This window comes from Phodopus roborovskii, unplaced genomic scaffold (genome assembly GCF_943737965.1).
Source record: "Phodopus roborovskii unplaced genomic scaffold, PHOROB, whole genome shotgun sequence".
In the NCBI taxonomy this organism is placed as follows: Eukaryota; Metazoa; Chordata; class Mammalia; order Rodentia; family Cricetidae; genus Phodopus; species Phodopus roborovskii.
This window is the reverse complement of record NW_026126407.1, coordinates 59705276-59726662: the sequence shown is the minus strand read 5'-3', so window position 1 is coordinate 59726662 and position 21387 is coordinate 59705276. Positions and strand designations below refer to the sequence as shown.

Genomic DNA, 21387 nt, shown 5'->3' with positions numbered 1-21387 from the left:
AAGCTCTTTCAAAGGCATACTGAAACTTCAGTTGTAATACAGTGACTGATGCTACAGACTTCAACACATCTTTCCCTTTGACCTTTACTCTACATAAACACAACTGTAAAAGTAAATGACTATTGGGTAGAAAAGTGAACAAACTGGTCTCCCTGGATTCTGCTGACTGCCTTTGAAGGAAGCCTGAATATTTGACTCAATCATGAGCATGGATTGTTGTCCCTAGATATTGAAATCATTACTACTGGAACCAGCCCTAAGGTGGTTCAATAACTCAGGTAAACATGCACTGTACATGCCCTCTGCATTGTTGAAGTGCTAGACTTCATGCAACAGGGCCAGGATCACATTACAAAGCTGCTGTGTGTCTTCTCCTGTGTGGACTGTACTAAGCACACGGAGGAGGAAGAAGGAGGGGAAAATGCATTCAGCTAGCCTGTACAGCCAGTCTTCTAATGGAGCTGGCTGGCTCCAAAGAGGTCCTTCCAGCTTGGAATAAGAAATTTGGAAAGCTAATAAGGACTACACCTAAAGGTTTGAAACTATTAACAAACTGAAATTTAAGTAAATTCTTAGAGGTTATAATAAAGATAATATTCCATACCAAAGCTTTTCTTTTGTTTTGGAGGGATGTGTTTGTATATTTTCTGGTTTGAGACAAGCTCTTGCTGTGGAGCCCTGGCAGGGATGGTACTCATAATGAAGCCTAGGCTGAGCTCTTTTAGCCTCCTGAGTGCTAGATTACACATGTGTGCCACCACTCCTAAGAACTTCTTTATTCCTGATTGTAGAGAATTCTATGCGGTGAACCAAGTATGGAAAATGCACACATAAGATATGTGTGCTTTCTTTACTCATCAGTAAAACCCAGAAGATACACATCTTCCAACTGGCCAAGTGCATCCATTTGAAAAATACTTTTTGTGTTTTTTGCTTCTGGCTTTTCTCTATAAGAATCCACCGAACTCACACAAGAGACTCAAGTTCACTAAGAATCTCTTCCTGGGGGTGGTATTGGAATGAGCTTCAGGCTCCTCTGGGAAAGATTCTCAGTTGCCTCTGAAACACCCCCTTCTATCTTCTCAGAAGAACAATTCTACAAATAGCAAGCTTTTAACTGACAGAACGATTCCCTGCAACATATTCTACAGCATCATAACCTAAGTAGGACCCATACTACCCTGCTAACCCTGGGAATGTTCAGTGGCTAAGGCACTCTGGAACACAGGCTCTGTGACACATCTGTAAATATCCTCAGTTCTAGGGAGCAATGGAACTCACCAAACTAAAGTTGATAAGGAAACCACAGAACCCAGAAATTCACTTTCTGGTTCTTGTTTTTCTGAGATTTAAAAATGAAAATGATTCTGTATGAGGTAAACAATAAAAAAATAAATTATCTGAAAAGTAGAAGCATACAACATCTGACAGACCTAAATTTTCACTGTTTATGCTCTCTGGCCTTCCACTACAGTGGTGGGAAAATGCTCACTGTGGCCTGAGCACCACTGATGCTCCAGAGTCATCTGTGCTTCCACAAATATAGTCCCAGTATTTCATTTTACTTTGAAAGGGAACACTGTCCCATGCCATGGTCCAACATCTGCTAACTAATCATTTGGTGCTTCATACACAGTAGCTCCCATCACCATCACTATGCTAGGGAACATCCAGGTGATAGTGACTGACACAGCCACAAAAGTACTTCGAATTACTAACAGCTCAAGGACAGCTAACCAACCGGTAAGCTCCTGTGCTGCAACAGTAAGTCTCCCAGGCCAGGTGTAATCATACCTGCTGAGAATGTGAAATCACCTCACCATGTACACCTATAGTTTAATTCTCTCAATGGAGTCAATATTCTTTAATTTGTCTTAATCTAAGGGTCTTAGTGACAGTGCTGGCTGCATACAACACCATATATTCAGAGCAGCTTAAGTAGACAGCATGTGCAAAGATTCATTGAGCCACTTTACCACAAAGACTTGGTCTCACTGCATAAGGAAAACGTCTTTGCTGTAGAAGCATGAGGTTCTAACTCTAACTTCCAGTACCTCCACTATCTCCCTGTACCCCCCACCCCCCAACCAGCTGGGTATGGAGCTGGAGATATGGCTCAGTAGTTAAGAACATTCACTGTTCTTGCACAAATCGGGTTCACAAACAACTGTAAGCTTCAGTTCCAGGGGATCTGATACCTTCTTCTGGCCTCCACAGGTTCTTACACTCACATGGTACACAAACACACACTCAGGCATACAGCCAGCCAATCTAGCCACATCCACAAGCCCTAGGTTCAGTGAAAGACCCTGTCTCAAAATGCAAGGTGCACAGCAACATAGGAAGAAACCTGGTGTCACCCTCTGGCCTCCACCCCAACATACATCTATGTTCTATGGAATGGCTTTCTTAGCAGTAATGTTACTTCCTAGCATACTTAAAGTGGCTTTAAATTATGAAAATTCTGATTTTAAAAGTTACTAGTTCTTTTGAGTGTATAATTTTGCAAAAAGCTGTAACAGGATACATACTGAATCACTTCTCAGTCATTCTTCCATTGTCTATGCAACATGGCCCAGTGGTGTTTCAGGGCCAGCAGCCAGGTCTTGGGACGAAGCCTCTGCTTTACCTGCTACAGGCTGAGATTTCCATGGATAACAGACCCAGAAAAGGAGCTAGCACGCCACAAAAACTCCCACCCTCTTAGGACTTCTGCTATCTTTGAGATGAAAATTAAAGCTGAAATTCAGACTTCACTATACAGGAACAAGAATGACCTGAACAGCTTCTATAGCCCCTTTGTCCATGAGGAAACCAAACAGCATGAACACACCTGTCATGGATGAAATGTGTGTTCACATACTGCCATGTATACTCTCCTTTCCTCCCTCTCCTCACCTCCCTCTTATAAGTGTTGTAGCCTGTCTTAGTTAAGAGTTTCTACTGGTGCGATGAAACACCATGACTAAGCAACTTAGGGAGAAAAGGGTTTATGTGGCTTACACTTGCATACTGCTGTTCATCATTTAAAGAACTGAGGGCAGGAACTCATGCAGGGCAGGAACCTGAAGACAGGCCATAGAGAGTGCTACTTACTGGCCTGTTCCTCATAGCTTTGTCAGCCTGCTTTTGTATAGAACCCAGGACACCAGCCCAGGAATGGCACCACCCACCATGGGCTGGGCCCTCCCCATCAATCACTAATTAAGAAAATGCCTTACAGCTAGATCTTATGGAGCATTTCTCAATTGAAATCCCCCCTTCAGATAATTCTAGCTTGTGTCAAGTTGACATAAGATTAGCCAGCACACAGCCTAACTTTCTTCTTTGTCTTTTTTGTATTTTTGTAGCACAATCTTGAAAACACATGTTGAACTCCTGACTCTCCTTCCTCTACCTTCCAAGTGTATTATGGCCCACACAACCACTCTGCTTAACTTCTATATGCACTTTTTCAGAGTGCATTTCAGTGGTTTCTCCCTCAAGTTTTTCTGACTGCACCTCAGTAAGGACATATCATTTGGATTTGCCACCGTCCAAAAAAATACAGAAACAAAGACCAGGCCGGCAAAGAAGCCTCATCTGAAGAAGTGTTCTAATCACTTTAATTGATGTGGGAGACCCACTCCAACTGTGGCTAGCACATTCTCATAGCAGCCAAGATAAAAAGGTTATAGCAGAAAGGAAGTCAGTAGACTTTTTCTCATGTGGCCTCCTCTTACACTGCTTCCTTCAGTGGAACCTGGAGTTCCCAGACTTCCATTGTGGGCTGAGGATGAGGTGCAATCAGGAGTGTTCTAGGCTTCGCACAAGACTAGGAATGCTGAAGCACCCAGCCCTATGAACTGACCAGCTAGCCACTGGGTTACTGGCCTTTCTGGTGAGAGACAACTACTATGGTAAGACTTCAACTGCTGAAGTAGCCCAGTCTCTCAGCTGTGGGACCATTTTAACAGAAGCTGGCTTAATAAATTCTTTTATATATAATAAATATAATAATAATATAATCAATCCTTCCATTGCTTCTGATCCTCTGGAGAACCCTGACTAATACACATGGCCTGAGTTGAATCCCCAGAATTCATGTAAAGGTGAAAGGAAAGAACTCCACAAAGTTGTCCTCCGACCTACACACACACGCACGCACGCACGCACGCACGCACGCACGCACGCACGCACACGCACACACACACACACGCACACACACTATGGCACATCTGTACACACATACACACACAAACCCCATCTTGATATCACCTACATGATAATATACAAGTAAAGTAAAATAAAGGAAATGTCAAGAGTGTGTGAAAAGTGGTCCTGCTGTAAAAGGTACATTCAACAGAAGAGCAGCCCCAACTAGCAGAGGTTCTTTTCATCAACGCCTATGCTTAGAATGTCTGAATAACAGCTCTTCACTAGTCACAACACTGAAGCTGTGGGTTCTGTTTTGAATGGCACCACTTTTGAAGAGTTAATTGGTAAAGACCAACACTAACTACTTCCTAAGGAATAATTAATACTTTGGAAAACAGAATAAGCTGTATTATATCAGGCACACTTTGGTTACTTTTTGCAGGAGCAGGTAAGGATAGCTCCTCAAATCAACAATCTTCCAATATAGTTGATAGCTAATTTAAAGTATAATGTTACATGTAAAGGTCTGAGAGCCTGGCACAGGCAATTCCCACATGATGAGCTTATCTCACTTGCCAATTTGCCCATTTGTGCCTCTAGAGTACTTGGATTATAAGAGGCTAAGTCTGTCCAGCTTTATATGGCTCTGGGATCCAACCCATTCACTCATGTTCATGTAGCAAATTCATATTCTTGTTTTTTTGAGATAGGGTCTCACTCTGTTAGCTCGGCTGGCCTGAAACTCTCTCAGTAACCTAGACTAGCCTAGAACTCATGGTAGCACTGCCTCTGAGTGATAGGATTTTAGGTGTGAATCCTGAGTCAGCACATCTGGTCCAGGTTATTCTATGATGGACTGTTTTCTCAAAACCTTTGAGTAGCTTTGTGAAAATGCAGCCTATGCAAGGCCTCAATCCATCTGATGCAGACTTAGACAGAACAAGCATTTGTCTACAGTTCAAATGAAAATATGTTACTTTTAAATAATTATGTATTTTATAGAAATTTAAAGGCTCTAACTTGACTTCTTACAGAGAAATGTCTATTAAACTACAGCTTGATAAGAGCCTGCATATACAGCCAAATTTAACCAATGCTCTGGAGAAAAACAAAAAGAAAAACAAAAAAACCTATCCTTCCATCCCTGGGAGGCCTGCTCTTTTCTGAAGAGAAATGGAGGAAGAATGGATATGGGGATTAAGATGTATTGAAAACAAAAAAATAAAATTTAAAAAATAGTACAAATTCAATTAAACAAATAAGCAAAAAGCTAAATAAACATTGCTCACATCTCTACCACATGGTACAAAGAAAAGATTCTAGGCAACAGGCAACAACACTGAAAATACAATTGGTCATCTTTATCTATCAGTTGTGCAGCTATGATTCAATAGTGCACACACAAGATATCTTTCAAAACACTGTTTTTACCATGTACATACCTTTCCTTATTGGACAAAGTAAGTAATCTCAAGGTGATTAAAGTAGACAGGAGCTGGAGAGATGAGTCAGCACTTCAAACAGTATGGGCTGTTTTTGCAGAGTTCCTAAATTCAGTTCCCAGCACACATACACTAAGTGCTCCTGCAGAGTACATAGGAACCCACTCTTATGCATCTATCCTGTAACACACATAATTAAAAAGAAATCTTTAAAGTAGACAGAAGACTGTGTATATAGGTTATATGTAAACATTACATCACTTTATATAAGGGTGTCTTAGGGTTTCTATTGTTATGAAGAGACACCATGACCAAGGCAACTCTTATAAAGGAAAACATTTAATTGGGCCTGGCTCATAATTCAGAGATTCAGTCTGTTATCATCACAGCAGGAAGCACAGATGCATGCAGCAGACATGGTGATGGCAAAGGAGCTCAGAGTTCTACATCCTGATCCACAGCCAACAGGAAGTAAACTGACTTCAGCTTCTGAGACTTCAAAGCCTACTCCCACATCAACATAATTCCTGCAGCAAGCCCACACCTCCCAAAAGTGCTATTCCCTATGGGCCAAGTTCAAACACATGAATCTATGGAGGCCATTCCTATTCAAACCACCACAAAGGGCCTTGCACATTCTGGTACCCACAGAGTATTTGGAAACAACAATCATAGATACTGATGGCTGAACATGCAGACACCAATAATAGCATGCCACTGGTAGCATGGTCAGACAAGACTGTTTAGCCTACAAAAGCAACACAATTGTATTTTTGTCATAAAAACATTTTACCCACTGGGTGGTGGTGACATATGCCATTAATCCCAGCACATGGGAGGCAGAAACAGGCAGATCTCTGTAAGTTCGAGGCCAGCATGGTCTGCAGAAAGAGTTCCAGGACAGCCAGAGCTACACAGAGAAATCTTGTCTGGAAAAACCAAAACAACAACACAAAACAAAAAACCACTTTGCCCTAGTAAGAACATAATGTTGCTAATATATATAAACACAAGTGTGCTTTTCTAAAACTTAAATAATAAAATTTACAGCATACCCAAACTACCAAAGGTTTGGTTTTCCTGGCTATGGAGAGAAGATGGAGTTAGAAGCAGAGACATTTTAAAACTAAATGGTTAAAAAAAAAAAAAAAAAAAAAAAAAAAAAAAATCAAATTCGACTTGTGGACCAGTGTCTGGTGGTTATGAAGACATAAATAAGGAGTCTAAACTCAAGATGCCAAGATTTAAAACCTGTGATTCATTTTATTTTCATATAAAGATGAAACTAAGGTGAAATCTGCTATTTGGAATACAAAAGCCTCATTCTAAAGTCTTGCCATGAACCAAACTCTAAAGGTGAACTTCCAGACCACCCACACACACACACACACACACTCTCAAGGCCCTGAATTACTAAGCCCCTGCTTCATATCTCCACTGGTTGATCAGAGTACATTTTCTAAGTACAATCTGTATCATTTCAAGTGTTTCATAAACATCCTACATTTACCAGAGAGATCTAAAGTCAGACAAGGCTCTACCCTCTGGCTCAATTATTCTTAAGTCTCTTTGTCTTTATCATCTTTATTCCCTAAGACTAACTTTAGGAAAAAAATAATAATTTATTAACAGGACTAGCAACAAGAAATTAACAGCATTAAACGTAAGGTGGAACAAGAAAGAAAAAGTGAAGACAGAAAGAAATAGGCACAATAATATTACTTGAACATGGAAATCACAGACCACAGAGTATCTGAACTAGAAATGTTCCTTAGCCAATAAGATCCAACGCTTTTCAACCACCTGGCTGGATGCAGTAACTCCCCATCCAAAAGAGGATCCACCCAAACACCTGCTTCTAACACCAGTCATGTGGCAAGTGCAAGACACTGGCTCTGGAGAGGCAGAGGAAAGAGAACATTCTCTAGCTTCTAGCAATGAAGGAAGCCAAGTCATTCAAATACTTAAAATGTTATCCCCAGAAGTGGTTTACCAGTCTCAACTAGTCAAAAACTGTTCAGCCTGCTTCCTACCTTCTGCTCTGCCCAACCATGAACCTCCTTACTCCTGGGCAGAATGCCTCCCAAAGCCACAAACTTGTGAGGTACCCTTGACTTCTCCCTTCATGTCAGATCCTGTGACAGCTCACCTTCTTTTCTGCTGAGGACTCAGTGATGGCAGCAAAGAGCTCCAGCAAAGAGGGCACAAAATTCAAGGGTAGGGTATCTCAGTGACTTGTGAAAGGACAGAAGGGAGGAGAGGCTCACTCTATCAGCTTTAGTGTAAAGACAACCCTGCCAGTGATGAAGCCTACAATGCTAATTCCCAGGGTTTTAAGTCCTCCCGGGTTCTGCAACATTGTTAAGTGTTTGGGCACCCTTCTCTGGGATCTTCAGAAAACTATCTTACTTGTAACACTATGCATGAACCTTCCTGTTAACTTACAGCCAGGATCCTGACTACTGTGCTTTTGCAGCCTCTGTCTTTTCACTAGCACCCCAGCACCCACCTTGGGGCCTCACCAGCTCTCAGGTACAGCAGCACAAAGCACACTCAGGCCCTGGAGTACAGGAACTATATCATATCACCCTTTTTCTCTGCTAGACGCTGTAATGCCCCTACCTACTGCTAAGGACAAAATGTAAACTCTGCAACAGGACACATTCAACTCCCATGACCAATATTCTTCCCTAGCCAATCAAAGACATAGTACTCTGCACAGAGTGCAATGTCCTGAGCACCCTGGAGAAGGAGCCTAATCTCAGACTACCACCACACATGCTGAACCCATTACTAGGGTGCTTTCATTCCTACAAGCACAAAGAAATTGAAGTCAAGTGGCTTTCTTTGAGTTTCTAATAACCTAGGCATCAAAGCATCACACCTAAACCTACACTTTACTATAACTACAATTGAAAAGCTATTGTAGTATATTTTTTATTCTTTATTTTATCAGTGTATTTTGATCATATTCACTCAACTCCACCCCTTAACTACATCCTCACCTCCCTATTCCCTATAACCTCATCTTATTTTTCTATTTTTATAAGCCAAAGAGTCCAATTTGTGTTGTCCATATCCTCCTGGCAGTGGGGCCACAAGTGACTGCACTGCCAGGAGACATACCCTTAAAAAAACTAACTCTTCCCCAGAAGCCCTTAACTATCCACAGCCCCTTAGTTGGGGGAAGGAGTCATAACCCCACTCCACGTTAAAATGTTGACTGGCTTAATCTTGTGCAGGCAACCTCAGGTGCTGTGAGCTCATGAGCACAAGTCCTGTCACATCCAGAAGATAGCTTTCTCTGGGCCTCCCTAACCTCTGGCTTTTACAATCTCTGCCCACTCTTCTGTGATATTCCTTTCCCCTTGTAAGAGGATAGTAAAGATGTTACATTTGTGGCTGGGCATGTCACTAAACCTACTACTATTATTCTGTTAAATGGAGACAGCATCAAACTCCTCTCTAAATTCATGTCTCTTTTCCACAGACAAGTGCAGCTCTCAGGACTCATCAGAGAAGCTTCTTTGTGCAGTCGATGTTGGCTAACACAGAAACTTACAACTGATCAAAGAGTAGAGTGGGGTGAGGTGGAGTGGGGGGGGTAGGATGGGGGGGTAGAGTAGGGTGGGGTGAGGTGGAGTGGGGTGGGGTTCCCTGTGCACATGGCTTAAACATGCCATGGGTGGCAGGTGCCTCATGCACAGCACACCCAGCAGCAAGGACCAAAAGAAACAGTCCCCAGAGATAATGAGAAGTTCTTGTCCCCAAAGTCTGAGCCTATTCTGTGCACCTCCACTTCCCACCCCAAGACACAAATAAAAAGCCACTAATAAAACAAAACGTAACAAAAAACAGTTCACAAGAGCATTATATGTAAAAGTCAAGAAGTGGAAAGCACCCAAATGTCCATCATCTGATAAACAAAATACTGTATATCTACACAACTGAATATATTAATGTAAAAAGGAGGCTCTGATACCTGCTACAATGTAAATGAACCTCAATAACATGCTGTGCTGGATAATTTTATGTCAACTTGACATAAGCCAGAGTCATTCTGAAAGAGGGAACTTCAACTGAGAAAATGACTCACTTAATAGCCTGTGGGCAAGCCTATTGTATTGTGCATTTTCTTGATTAATGATTGATAGAGAAGGGCTCATTATGGGCAATATCACATATTGAGCTGGTGGTCCTAGGTTTTATAAGAAAGCTGACTGAGCAAGCCACAAGGAGCAAGCCAGTAAGCAGCTCCCCTCTCCATCAGCTCCTGCTTCTAGGTTCCTGCCCTGCTTGAGTTCCTGCCTTGCCTTCCCTAAGTGTGTGACCCAAGAATTGTGAGCTGAAATAAACCCTTTTCTTTCCAAGTTGTTTATGGTCACAGTAATGGAAACCCTAACTAAAAGGACCACATACTAAATGAGTACATTTACATGACACATCCAGAATAGCTAAATCTATGAAGACAAAGATTAGCATGGACAGGAATGGGATGAGTGGGAAGCGACTGTGGAGGAGTTAGACATATCTTCATGGAGAGCTCACAGTATTCTGAACTTAGACAATAGTGACTGGTGTAGAACTCTGTGAACAAACTAAAAACCACTTTTATGAACCTCGCAGTATGTGACTTAGTATGACTAAAACTATTATTTTAGGAAATAATGGCATAGAGACATAGCACAGTAGTGCCCCTACTCTGGGGCCTGCTTAGAATCTGCCTGTAGCAGGATAATCTGTTTTAAGAACACACAATCTTTTCAAATGAGGAAAGGATTGACTTTCCTACCAATAAATCCCCTTTCTGATCAACTATATAATGAAATCCAAGATAAATAGAGCCAAGAACAAAAGAGCACACAATCTATAGTCAGCCAGTAGGTACAGGATGGAACCAACTCAAGACTGCATGAGGAAAAGTGTTCTCCAACACACAGCTAATCTCCCATTGGTCATAGCTACGTCAATAAGTCTAAGCCCTCTGCCTCACGAGGAGAAAATCTGCCAACCTCTTGACTGGCACAGAATAAGGGAAACAAGCATTCTCTCCTCTGACTACATCAACATCCTACAGAAGGCCTGTTTGTACTTGGCTGTCAGCTGATTTTCATCTCTGAGAGTTGCTAAATTAAATAAGACTATGCTGTATTGAACACTGCCAGACACCCTGGCAGGCTGAGACTTCATCCAGCAATGGCTAAAGACATAGGAAATCAAGAGAACATAGCACTGGAGGGACCACTTGGCATGACTGTCACCCTGTTCAAAACTGCAGACCCTACAACACCAGAGACACTAACTATTCCTAACATAATACCTACATCCTGTGACATACACAGACAGACAGATCTGAGAGCCAAAGAGAGGATTTCAGTCATGCATTTTAAAACCTACTAGCTACATGGCCAAGGACAATTTTCACAATCTCACTGTGCCCTTCTGTCAGATACTGAATTAACAAAATGAGGCCAGGAAAACAGGACACAGTACTCAAGAATGCTCCACCAGGAAATGTCTTCCTGCCCTCACAACTCCATGTGTCACCCCAGGCATAGCTTACCCTCAGTCCCAGTCACTTAACTAGGCACACTTCTTCAGGATCAATCTTCATGGAGCAACCACCAAAAAACTCCATGAAGACTTCATCCTAAATAACCTCCTTCCTCCATGCAGCCCCCATCACAGAACTGAAGACAAAAAGCCATCAATAAAGTCTCTCATCAAATGTATTAAATCGGGGCGTGACACAAAAGCCTTCATTCACCTAACAGGCATTTAAAAGCACTGAACTGAGACACTTGAAGTGCATATTGTGCAGAACAGTAATTGGTAACCTTTCCATAAGACTGATGCAATCTGATTATAATTCCCAAGTGTCAGCAGTCAGTTCTCAAGGTAAAAGAAAAAGGAAGTGGGATGGCTTCAAGCACTCAGAGAGATGTGTGGGAGGGCATCCTTTCCCCTGACAGCAATTCTCATTTGACTGATGGCTGCTAGAACAAGCTCTGGCTGGAAAATTCTGTCACACCAGAATAGATTGAAATGCAATCAAGATGAAATTTTCTGGGTTTAACATACACAACTAACTTTCACCTCCCTCTCTCTGAAGTTAAAGAAGGAAAAAGAGCTTGTATGGAGCTGTGTCTATACTAGATAGAGGGAAAAGGCCAGTTTGCAGAATAATTTCATATTACATGTAAAATCAACATCTAGGCTCCAAAATGGCAGCCATCCTTTGCCTAGTTCTAGATGAATTTCTATCAGGCCACACAGAAGGCACACTTCTCAGGGCTGACAAGGAAGCAAATTTTTCAGGGAGGATGGGACACAGAACTAAGGGATGTGGAACTTAGGAAATAACTTGTGGCCCCAGGCTACTGCTTTCCTCTCCCCCTCCACCCTCATCCAAAACTCTTGGACAAACTCTGAGGGCCTACTGTTGCCACCACACAGCAGCAATTAGACTCCTTGCCCAATATAGTTCAACCTAATCACCCTCACTGCAAAGCAACTTCATCTAGAAAACCCACAGCCACATATCCTGAATGCTCTGACTCAACCTCACACCTCTATCCAACTTTTAATCCAGTAACCACTGAGTCTGCCAGTTTAAACTCGAAACCCTTCCTGCAATGGGAGGAAGCTGCTAGAGACACCCCATTTAAATAGTCACCTGTGAGAAAGCCTTGAGATCAGCTTACAGTGCATTTCACCAATGCACTGAGTTTGAATTAAGATTTCCATTCACTACTCAATTAACCAATAACTTAGAACTTGGGTTTCAAGGCATTCTCACCAATAGAACAAAAGGGCTGTATAAACAACTACTACACTACCATAGAAAAAAAGATTACAGAACCAAGAACTGCAGAACAATGGGGAATAGGGGATTATACTACTATTCCCACCCAGTAAGACACCAGAGGGATTATCAGAGGAGGCACAGGAGAACCTCCTTCATTCAGGACCTACTACTGCCTACCAAGTCCACCTTGGTTTAATTGTGAACTATTTATTATAAAGTTGTTAGGGTTGGCAAGATGCCTCAGTTGGAGAAGAACTTGGACCAAAAGCCTAAGGACTTAAGTTTGATCCAGATGCCATAATGGAAGAAAAGAACCACTCACAAAAGTTGTCCTCTGACCACTTCATGTGCACTCTGTGTGTGTGTGTGTGTGGGTGGGTGGGTGGGTGGGTGGGTGGGTGGGTGTGGGTGTGGGTGTGTGTTTTCTCTTGCTCTCTTTCTCTGAGAAGGCACAAATTTAAATTGAAGCCCCCACATACACCTCATAACCCCTAGCTTTCATAACCTCAAACACGCCTAAGACAACCACTCATTACATCAGAGAAGGGAAGTTGTGAAGAATTTATGTTTTCAAAGGAAATGGTTTTAAAATCATAAAAGACTTACCTCAATAAAAATATTTATTGTCCTGTCTTACATTCTCTTCCTTAGCACCTTTATTATGAACCTGAAAATAAATAAAGTGGAAATCACTTTTTCTTGACCACCTACCATATGCCAGCAGGTGATTACAGACAAGTCAGAGGAGCAAGGAGGTTACAAAAAAGGGGATGGCCAGGAAACAAAACCCTGACCACGAAGGGAAAACTTCTAAATCCTTCAGGGACCCACAGATGACGGGAATTCTGCATCTGACTCAGAGTTGGGCATGGGCCTCAGACCACTTGCACCAACCAGGGTATCTTCAGTCAACCATCATATCTCTGGGCCCATTTTCTGTGTGTGTGTACCAATAGTGCCCAACTTACAGACATAAAGGTCACAATGGATGACCCAGCCAGGGACTCCTTAGAGGCTCTCGAACATACATGTTGTATAAACATTCATGCTTTTGTTAGTATAGCTTTTTATAAAGAGAAGTCTACCTCTTAATATATCTCTCTAATGTTTGTTTATGGTTCCTCAAGGGGCTAAGTATAACAGATGAGATGAGTTACCTGACTTGCAAGGAAAAAGGAAGACCACATTCGAGTCTTCCTTCACTCATTTAACATCTGGTTTGCCTCTATCAAGTGTTTGCTTGAGTATTAGGTGTTTTTCATAAGAAGGACATGCTGTCTCTTCTGTTTCCAACCTATTGAGGTACAAATCACCAGTTGAACAAGCTGCTGGATACGACATTTTTACTGAATGCCACACTTGAATAGCAGCATGAGGCAACAGAACATTTTGGATAGTATTCTAGAAACTTTGGGGCACACCTAGCAGCATCATGGCCAGGATGTATACAAGGGAGGAAGCCTTGAATGCTAGGCAAGCCTCATTCTGTATTCTCAAATGTATTGGTTACTGATTGTACAGGGTAAGTCTGTAATCCCAGGTGGTAGGGAAGCTGATGCAGGAGAATTACAAGCACAACAGGTGACTGAATTACACAGTAAATTCAAGACCAGCTTGAGAAACTCAGAGACTCTACCCAAAATTTAACAATTAAAAAGAGGGGGAAGCCAGAACTCCTAGCTTGGTGGTAGAGTACTTGCCTAGTAAAAATGAGACCCTGGGTATATCACCACCACAGCAAAATGATTTTTGGAAAAAGAAGGTAATGACCCTGTTCAGACCAAGATCTTAATTCTAACTTTAACATTCCTGTGTCTTTTCTCTTTCAAAAGAATGTCAAGGAGAGTGTAGGAAACAATATGCAAGAAGGCAGAGGTTGAACAGACTTAAGCATTAAGTTTGCCCCTTCTTCCTTAGTATATGTCTATTAGTGTCCTCCATATTACTCCTTTTATAGATGAAGCAATCCAGGCTTGAAAAAAGCTAAACAGACTTTTGAGTTATTTCTTTAATGTGATTTCACTTTTTATTTTCCCCTAGAAAGGAAGGACACAAAGTGCAAAGATGTGCCTAACACAAATGATAGCCAGCACTGAGTTCCCAGACAGGCTCTGGGCAAATACACCAGAGTACAGTGGATATTTGCAGTGATGCAGCTGATTCTGTACTCCCAGAACACCAGGCTAAATCTTAAAAGGACCAAAGACTGAAGTGTAGAAATAAAGCCACAGACTTAACAGAAACAGGAATAAGGAAGGACACCTTTCTGTAAGTATAACCAAACTCAGGTTCCATAGAAGACCAACAGAAACCATGTAAACCTTAAAGAAAAAGATGTAAATCTAGAGCAATGGCTCCATGGTAAAGAGCACTGGCTGCTCTTCCACAAGATCCAGCTTCAATTCCGAGCACATGGTGGTTCACAACTATTATAACTCCAGACTCAGGGAATGCAACATCATCTGGTCCCCAGACACTGCATGATGAAGAGCACAGATACATATTCAGGCAAAACACCTACAGACACAATTTATTATTTTTTTTTAAGAATCTTTTTTTCTTTCTTTCTTTAATGGGGCTGGAGAGTTAAAGTGAAGGTGAAGACTGGTTATACTCTGAATTCTACATGCACAGTCCCAAAACAAGAATAACATAGCACAATCATTAATTCAGGCTGAGTATGTGTCTTAGTTTGGTTATTGCTATGATCAAACACCACAACCAACAGCAAGTTGGGGAAAAGATTTATTTCATCACTCGCTATTCATTGAAAGAAATCAGAACAAGAACTCAAATAGGGAAGGATCCTAGAGTAGGAGATGATGCAGAAGTTATGGAGGGGTGCTGTTTACTGGCTTGCTCCCCATGGCTTATTTAGCCTGCTTTCTTACAGAATCCAGGCCACCAACTGAGGGTTGACCCCACCCACAATGGGGCCCTTCCAAATCAATCCTTAATCAAGATAAGACCCTATAGGCTTGCCTGCAACCAGATTGTCTGAAGGCATTTGCTCATTTGAGGTTCCCACTTCTCAGATGACTTCAGCTTGTGTTAAGTTGATATAAAAAAAAAAAAAAAAAAAAAAAAAAAAAAAGCCAACACAGCATGTAATCCACAGATTATTTCACAGCCTGTGGGGTAAACACTATCTCAAGCAAGCCTGGATTTCATCATCTCCACAGGAGTCTTGGAATCAACCCTCCACAGAAACAGAGGACAATCATACCTGTGTAAGGTCAAAATGGTGCAACTCAGAAAGCAAGGAAGTATTTATAAAAATTAAAACACACAGCCCACTAACCCAGCAACCCACTTCTGGAGTATATCATCATGGTTTGCACAGTCTGTAAGACTGAAGACAACATGAATGTCTCCAAGTGGAGCTGGCTGAGCAGACCCAGTACAGAACAGCCTCGAGCTGTTTTAAAACATTTTCTGGGGCTTCATGGGGAATGTTCTTCGTATATATGTCTGTCTTACTAGTTGATGAATAAAACACTGATTGGCCAGGTAGGAAGTGATGTAGCATGGCAGATACTGCACTAGCTAACCAAAGATATCCGGAGGTCTGTACAGACAGCAGGAAGTGACGTAACTGGGCAGAATCAGAATATAAGCAGGGACAAACAGGAAATAACTCTCTTCTCTGCAGAGATGTAGCAAGCAAAAGAGATGCTGATCCAGCATTCCCAGTAAGCCAAGACCATGTGGAAACACTTAGATTGATAGAAATGGGTTAATATTTAAGACAGAGCTAGCCAATAAGAAATGCTAATAACAGGCCAACAGTTTGATAATATAGTGTCTCTGCATGTTATTTGGGGCTGATGAGGCTATGGGATCAGGCTGGCGGGAAAGTGCTCATAATAGGGGCTCTAAAGTTAAGAGCACTGGCTGCTCTTGCAGAAGACCCAGGTTTGATTCCCAGAACCCGCATGGAGGCTCACAACACTGTAACTCCTGTGTCAGGGAATCCAATACCCTTTTCTGCCCTCTAAGGTCATTACATGCATGTGGTACACAGACATACATGCAAGCAATATTCATATACAGAAAAAAATGAATACACGCTTTTAAAAATGTTTTCTATAAATGAACACTATACACGTACTAAATGCTAACATCAAACACTCTCAAGAGCATATATAATAAGTAACTAATGGAAAGCCAGGACAGGACAAGCTACACAGTGCTCTCTATAAAAAAAAAAAATAAAATCACAACCCACTGATATTTGCTTATATCTACAAAAAGAGATGATGAACATATTTATAGGAAATAGATACATGGAGGAGACCCAGAGAACTGGAAACTTGGCTTTCCGGACATGGCTGCATTATTTAAGTGTTTGAGTTATGAGAACATTTTGTCCATATAAACAGAATCCTTAATGTTGAAAAAATAATCACACAAAGAGAACTGCCTATAAGCCAGAGTTTACACTTAATGATTAGGAAGGAATATTTCTCTTAAATTTGATACTGAAAAATAAGCAAAGCATATGATGAAGCTAAAAGTATAGTTTCTAGAGCAGCAGCTGTGGCTGTGCTCTGTCCACCTGCCCAGGCTCCAGGTGGCTAGCATTCCTGGGGATACATGCTCCACTCTACTGCTGCTTCTTTGTTTTTGGTGTAGTGTGTGATGCACACTGTATATACAAACATGTCTGCATGTGTGTAGACATTAATGTGGCTACATGTGTCTGTGTGTACAAATGCATATGGAAGCCTGGGGTAGATGTCAGGAATCATCCCTGGTTGCTCCTGAACCTTATTCATCAATCAAACCCAGAGCTCACTGATAAGATCACACTAGTCAGCTTCTTAAGCTGAAATTATAGGTGGGCCTCCACACTCACTCAACATTCCACTGAGCCTCCTACAGAGCTCTGGCTTATGCTTCAAGCACATTAACTATGGCTCCATCTCCACAGCCCATCATCTGGTTCTCCTCACAGGCTCAGCCCATCACTTGTCTACTTGACAAATAAACACTAGGGCCAAGCGGTGTTACACAGTTGGGTTTCCTGTGAGCCTGCCCTTGGTGTTGGCTAAGACATCAGGGAACAGCTCCCCACATACACTGTCTGCTTCCTACAATCAGTGTTTTCAAGCACATTTCTCCTAAGCAATAGCAAATGTGAATCACTGAAATTACTCTAAGGATGACCCATTCAAGAAAAAGTTATCAGTAGCAGGATGAGCAAGCAAGTAAGCAGGCTCCTCCATGGCCTCTGCATCAGCTCTCTTCCAGATTCCTGCCCTGAGCACCTACACTGATTTTTATCAACAATGGACTGCACTGTGATATGGAAGTGTAAAGCAAAATAAACCCTTTCCTTCCCAAGTTGCTTTCGGTCATAGTGCTTACCACAGCAATAGAAACCCTAACTAAAACAGAAGTATTTTTTTAGTAGTGATTAATAAAAACAAAACAACCAAGAGCATTGCCTTTTTTACCCAGGAAACTGGATAGTGCTTGCTTAAAGCAATAAAAGCTAATTACTTTTGATTTAGATGACTTTTAACTCAGAAGAGTTCACTATTATCTATGACTTGACAACTTTAAATGTATCCTATTTTCACAAGTCTTTACATAGATGTTAATTTCCAGTGCCTTCCTAGAGTAACAAGCAACCAGAATAAATATTCTACAGTAAGAAACAGCTTATATTAAAGGGAAGAAAGTTAAAATAAACTTATTTTCTAGACTTAAGCAATTTAAAGAAATTTGTTACGTTGTAGCTACAAAATGGACTGAGCTGAACTTTCAGCTACAACTGACCTGTGAAGACAGTTTTTTTGTGAGCCATCCCCAGAACAGCTTAGACAGACAACTTTAGTTTTCACTTTGGAGCACATCTGTATTTTCCAAATTCTCTAATAAGAGCAGAAAAGGTCACTTAAGTAAGGGCTGCACTGACTGGTACTCAATGCCATCCTTGAGGCTGCTAAGGCTTCCAACTCCCTTTTCACCTCAAGCTGCTCAGCAGTTCAAGTGTAACCAAAATTCCCAACAAGGATCCCTCTGAAGAAAAACAGAGGCAGGTGAACAAGTATTAACCCCACCTCCTGAGACTTGAAGATAACCAATGAAAGTGCAAAGATACCAGACACATCAAAGAGAATGTTGTTTTTAATTCCCAATGAAAAGTGTGCATTAGATTCTGTTATAATTAGTTAGATAGAGGAGAGTGTGCTTTATATAGTGGTTCTCAAAGGGGCAGAACTGTCCCCAAGGCACACTGTTAATTACTGAAGAGACTCTTAGACAGCAGGCAGCAGAAAGTATCTAGGTTTGGGATCCAGGATCTAGACCCATACAAAATGTGGGTGGTAGAGGTGTTAATCCAGGCTACCCTGGCCCGTGAGCTCACCACAGATTAACATTACTTTAGGATTCAATACTGAACCATTGGGCAAGATACGCTGGGAAACACCCATCATACTGCCCCAATTATGGAGGACAAAGTGGTGAGGGAACAGGGAGCCATGGTAACTTCCACAGGGCACATTTCACCTGCACCCCTGCCTAGGCACACGTGGAGCTGCTACTGCCAGAGCCAACAATTTCATCTATTTCCTTGTTACCAACGATAAACATTAGGGATTTGGTGTGATCCCTTAAATGGTGATAACTCGAAGTTTGTGATGCAAAAGGTGGGTTACAATATATCATGGAATACTATGTACCTGGAGGGACTGTATTATTTGAGTGTTGAGGGATTCAGGTTGTGATTTATCTTGTATGCTGTCATTCAGCCTACACTGTTTTTCTTATTAACACCAATTATCCCAAGTAAGAAGGTCTTCTCAAGTTCCACTCTTTGTTCCTGACTCTAACACACACCCAAATACATGTGTACACACATACATACGTGTGTCTGTCTCCAAACATACTCACTGGCTGCAGGCTCTACGGTATTCCTAGTAGACCTATACGAGTGCTACAACACCTCTTCCTTTTTATTTCTTCCTTACTCCACTGATCTTGGGCCATGTCTATAAAGGTATATTATTTATGAACTTCGTGTCAGGGTGGCAAGGTGGGCTTTACAAACGTTTGCCACAGAAGAAAGAGGCCTTGATCACAAGCTTCACAACCACTATTCTGCAGAGTGAGATCTCAGGCTTCAGACAAGAATTAAAGTTTCCTTTGCCCGAGGCAAGCCTTAAGATGTCCCACAGGGCTGTGACCGCACGCCCAGCGTACCCCCATCACTCTCAGCCAGAGTCTGCTCTCTCACACAGTGCCATAAGATGAACATTCAGGGCTTAGGGAACCTTCTGGGATAGGACAAACTTTCTCCCTAGAAACATGGGACGCTGCGTACAATTTCAGGGGTTCCAGGCACACCCTATGCAGCCTACGGGGGCCCCAGGAGAAGAGCGCGAGCAGGACTGGGGAAGAGGATGGAAGGTGCGTCCGGGGCGTGGGCCGTCCCCATCCCACCATGTCCCCGCAGTGTGGCTTCGGTCGGGGTGCTGCAGGTCCCTGAGTTCCAGCGTGAGAGCGTGCAAGTAACGCGCCTGGCACCAACCAAGCCAGGGCTGCCGGGGAGATCGGGTGGCAGCCGCGCGCAGGGACCCCCGGAGAGGGACGCCTGGCTCCGGTGGCCCGAAAACCGCGGCCGCCCCGCCCCGCCCCGCGCCAGTCCCGGGACAGTGCGCACCAGGCGGCGCCGCAGCAGCCTCGAGGAGCCAAAGAAAACACGGGCTTTCTACCCACCCCTCTCCCCGAGCCCGGCCTCGCCTTCCGTAGCTATCCCCTTCCTCAGCCCAACGGCCGCCTCTTGCCCGACCGCCGCTCACCTCCCGGGCCGCCGCCGCCGCCGCTGCTGCCGCCGCTACGGCCAGATCTCGCGAGACTTCGCTCCGCCCAGCGCTTACCCCCCTCCCTCCCGAATGAGGAGGGCACCGACCCCGGCCTGGACGCTCCAGGAAGCGCCTAGCGGATCCAGGGGCTTTAAGACCTGCTTCTCTTCTCCCACTCGGCATCCGCCCACGCCCGTGACCCGGAAGAGTTAAAGCCCAGGTGTGAGGTTGCTACCACCGCGCTCTCACCTGGCTGCCCGGGGGCGCATGCGCAGACCGGGCTACTAAGAGGCGAGCTCAGAGGTTCTGCATAAGCTCTGACTGTGCCCGCCCGAAGTCAAATAGTCAGTCAGTTCATACTATCCCAGCATGCTCACCACTTATGGTGCCTCACTGAGTGCATTCTTACCGCCTCCCCATTACAGAGTGGGGGTCAGCCAGGACGAGCAGACCCTTTGTGGAGTTGGGGCTTCTCTGATGCCCAATCCGCACCTTGGTTTGGTCCTTTAGGCCCCCTCCTTCTCTTGAACCCAGCTTCACTCCCTATCTCTCATAGTTTTCCAGAGTAAAAGAGGTGACCCTGGTCTGTTGCAACCCACCTTTGTGTAGCTACATATTGAATGCCCTCACTCTTTGCACCAACTCCCTGGAGCCCTAAAAAGCAATATATGCTTTCCTTAGAATACAGTGTGAGAAAGTAGGACAAAATGGATCATGGATATAGAACCAGAGCATAAAAGGCATTAGGACAGCAGTTCTCGACCACAGCGGTCTATATCAGATATCCTGCATATCAGATATTTACACTATAGTTCATAATAGTAGCAAACTTGTAGCTAAGAAGTAGCAACGAAATAATTTTATGTTGGGAGTCACCAGAGCATGAAGAACTATATTAAAGGGTCACAACTTTAGGAAAGCTGACAACCACTCCATTGGGGAGGACCATGTGACTTCTTCCCAGGAGAAGAGAGGCTGACATATTGAGGTGCACCAAAGTGGGTACCCATAATCTCCCAAGCTTGCAATTAAGAAAATACCCCACATATTCATATGCAGTATTTGAACCTGCATTGAGTCCAGGGCCTGGCATTGCCTTGTGGGAAGATCTTTGTCTAAGGGTTTCTATTGTTGTGAAGAAATACAAAGACCATGGCAACTCCTATGAAGGAAAACATTTAACTAG

The 21387-nt window shown here is 42.9% G+C and overlaps 1 long non-coding RNA gene across 1 annotated transcript in view; it reads right to left on the bottom strand.

Annotated features, from left to right (window-relative positions):
• LOC127219690 (uncharacterized) overlaps window positions 1–20451 on the bottom strand; it is a 48424-nt gene extending 27973 nt beyond the window's left edge. Inside the window, exons 1-2 of the long non-coding RNA XR_007834283.1 lie at window positions 20199–20451; window positions 12994–13054 (exon numbers count right to left, since the gene is read on the bottom strand). This is a non-coding gene — a long non-coding RNA (uncharacterized LOC127219690). The remainder of the gene's footprint in view (window positions 1–12993; window positions 13055–20198) is intronic.
• Between the last annotated feature and the right edge of the window lie 936 nt (window positions 20452–21387).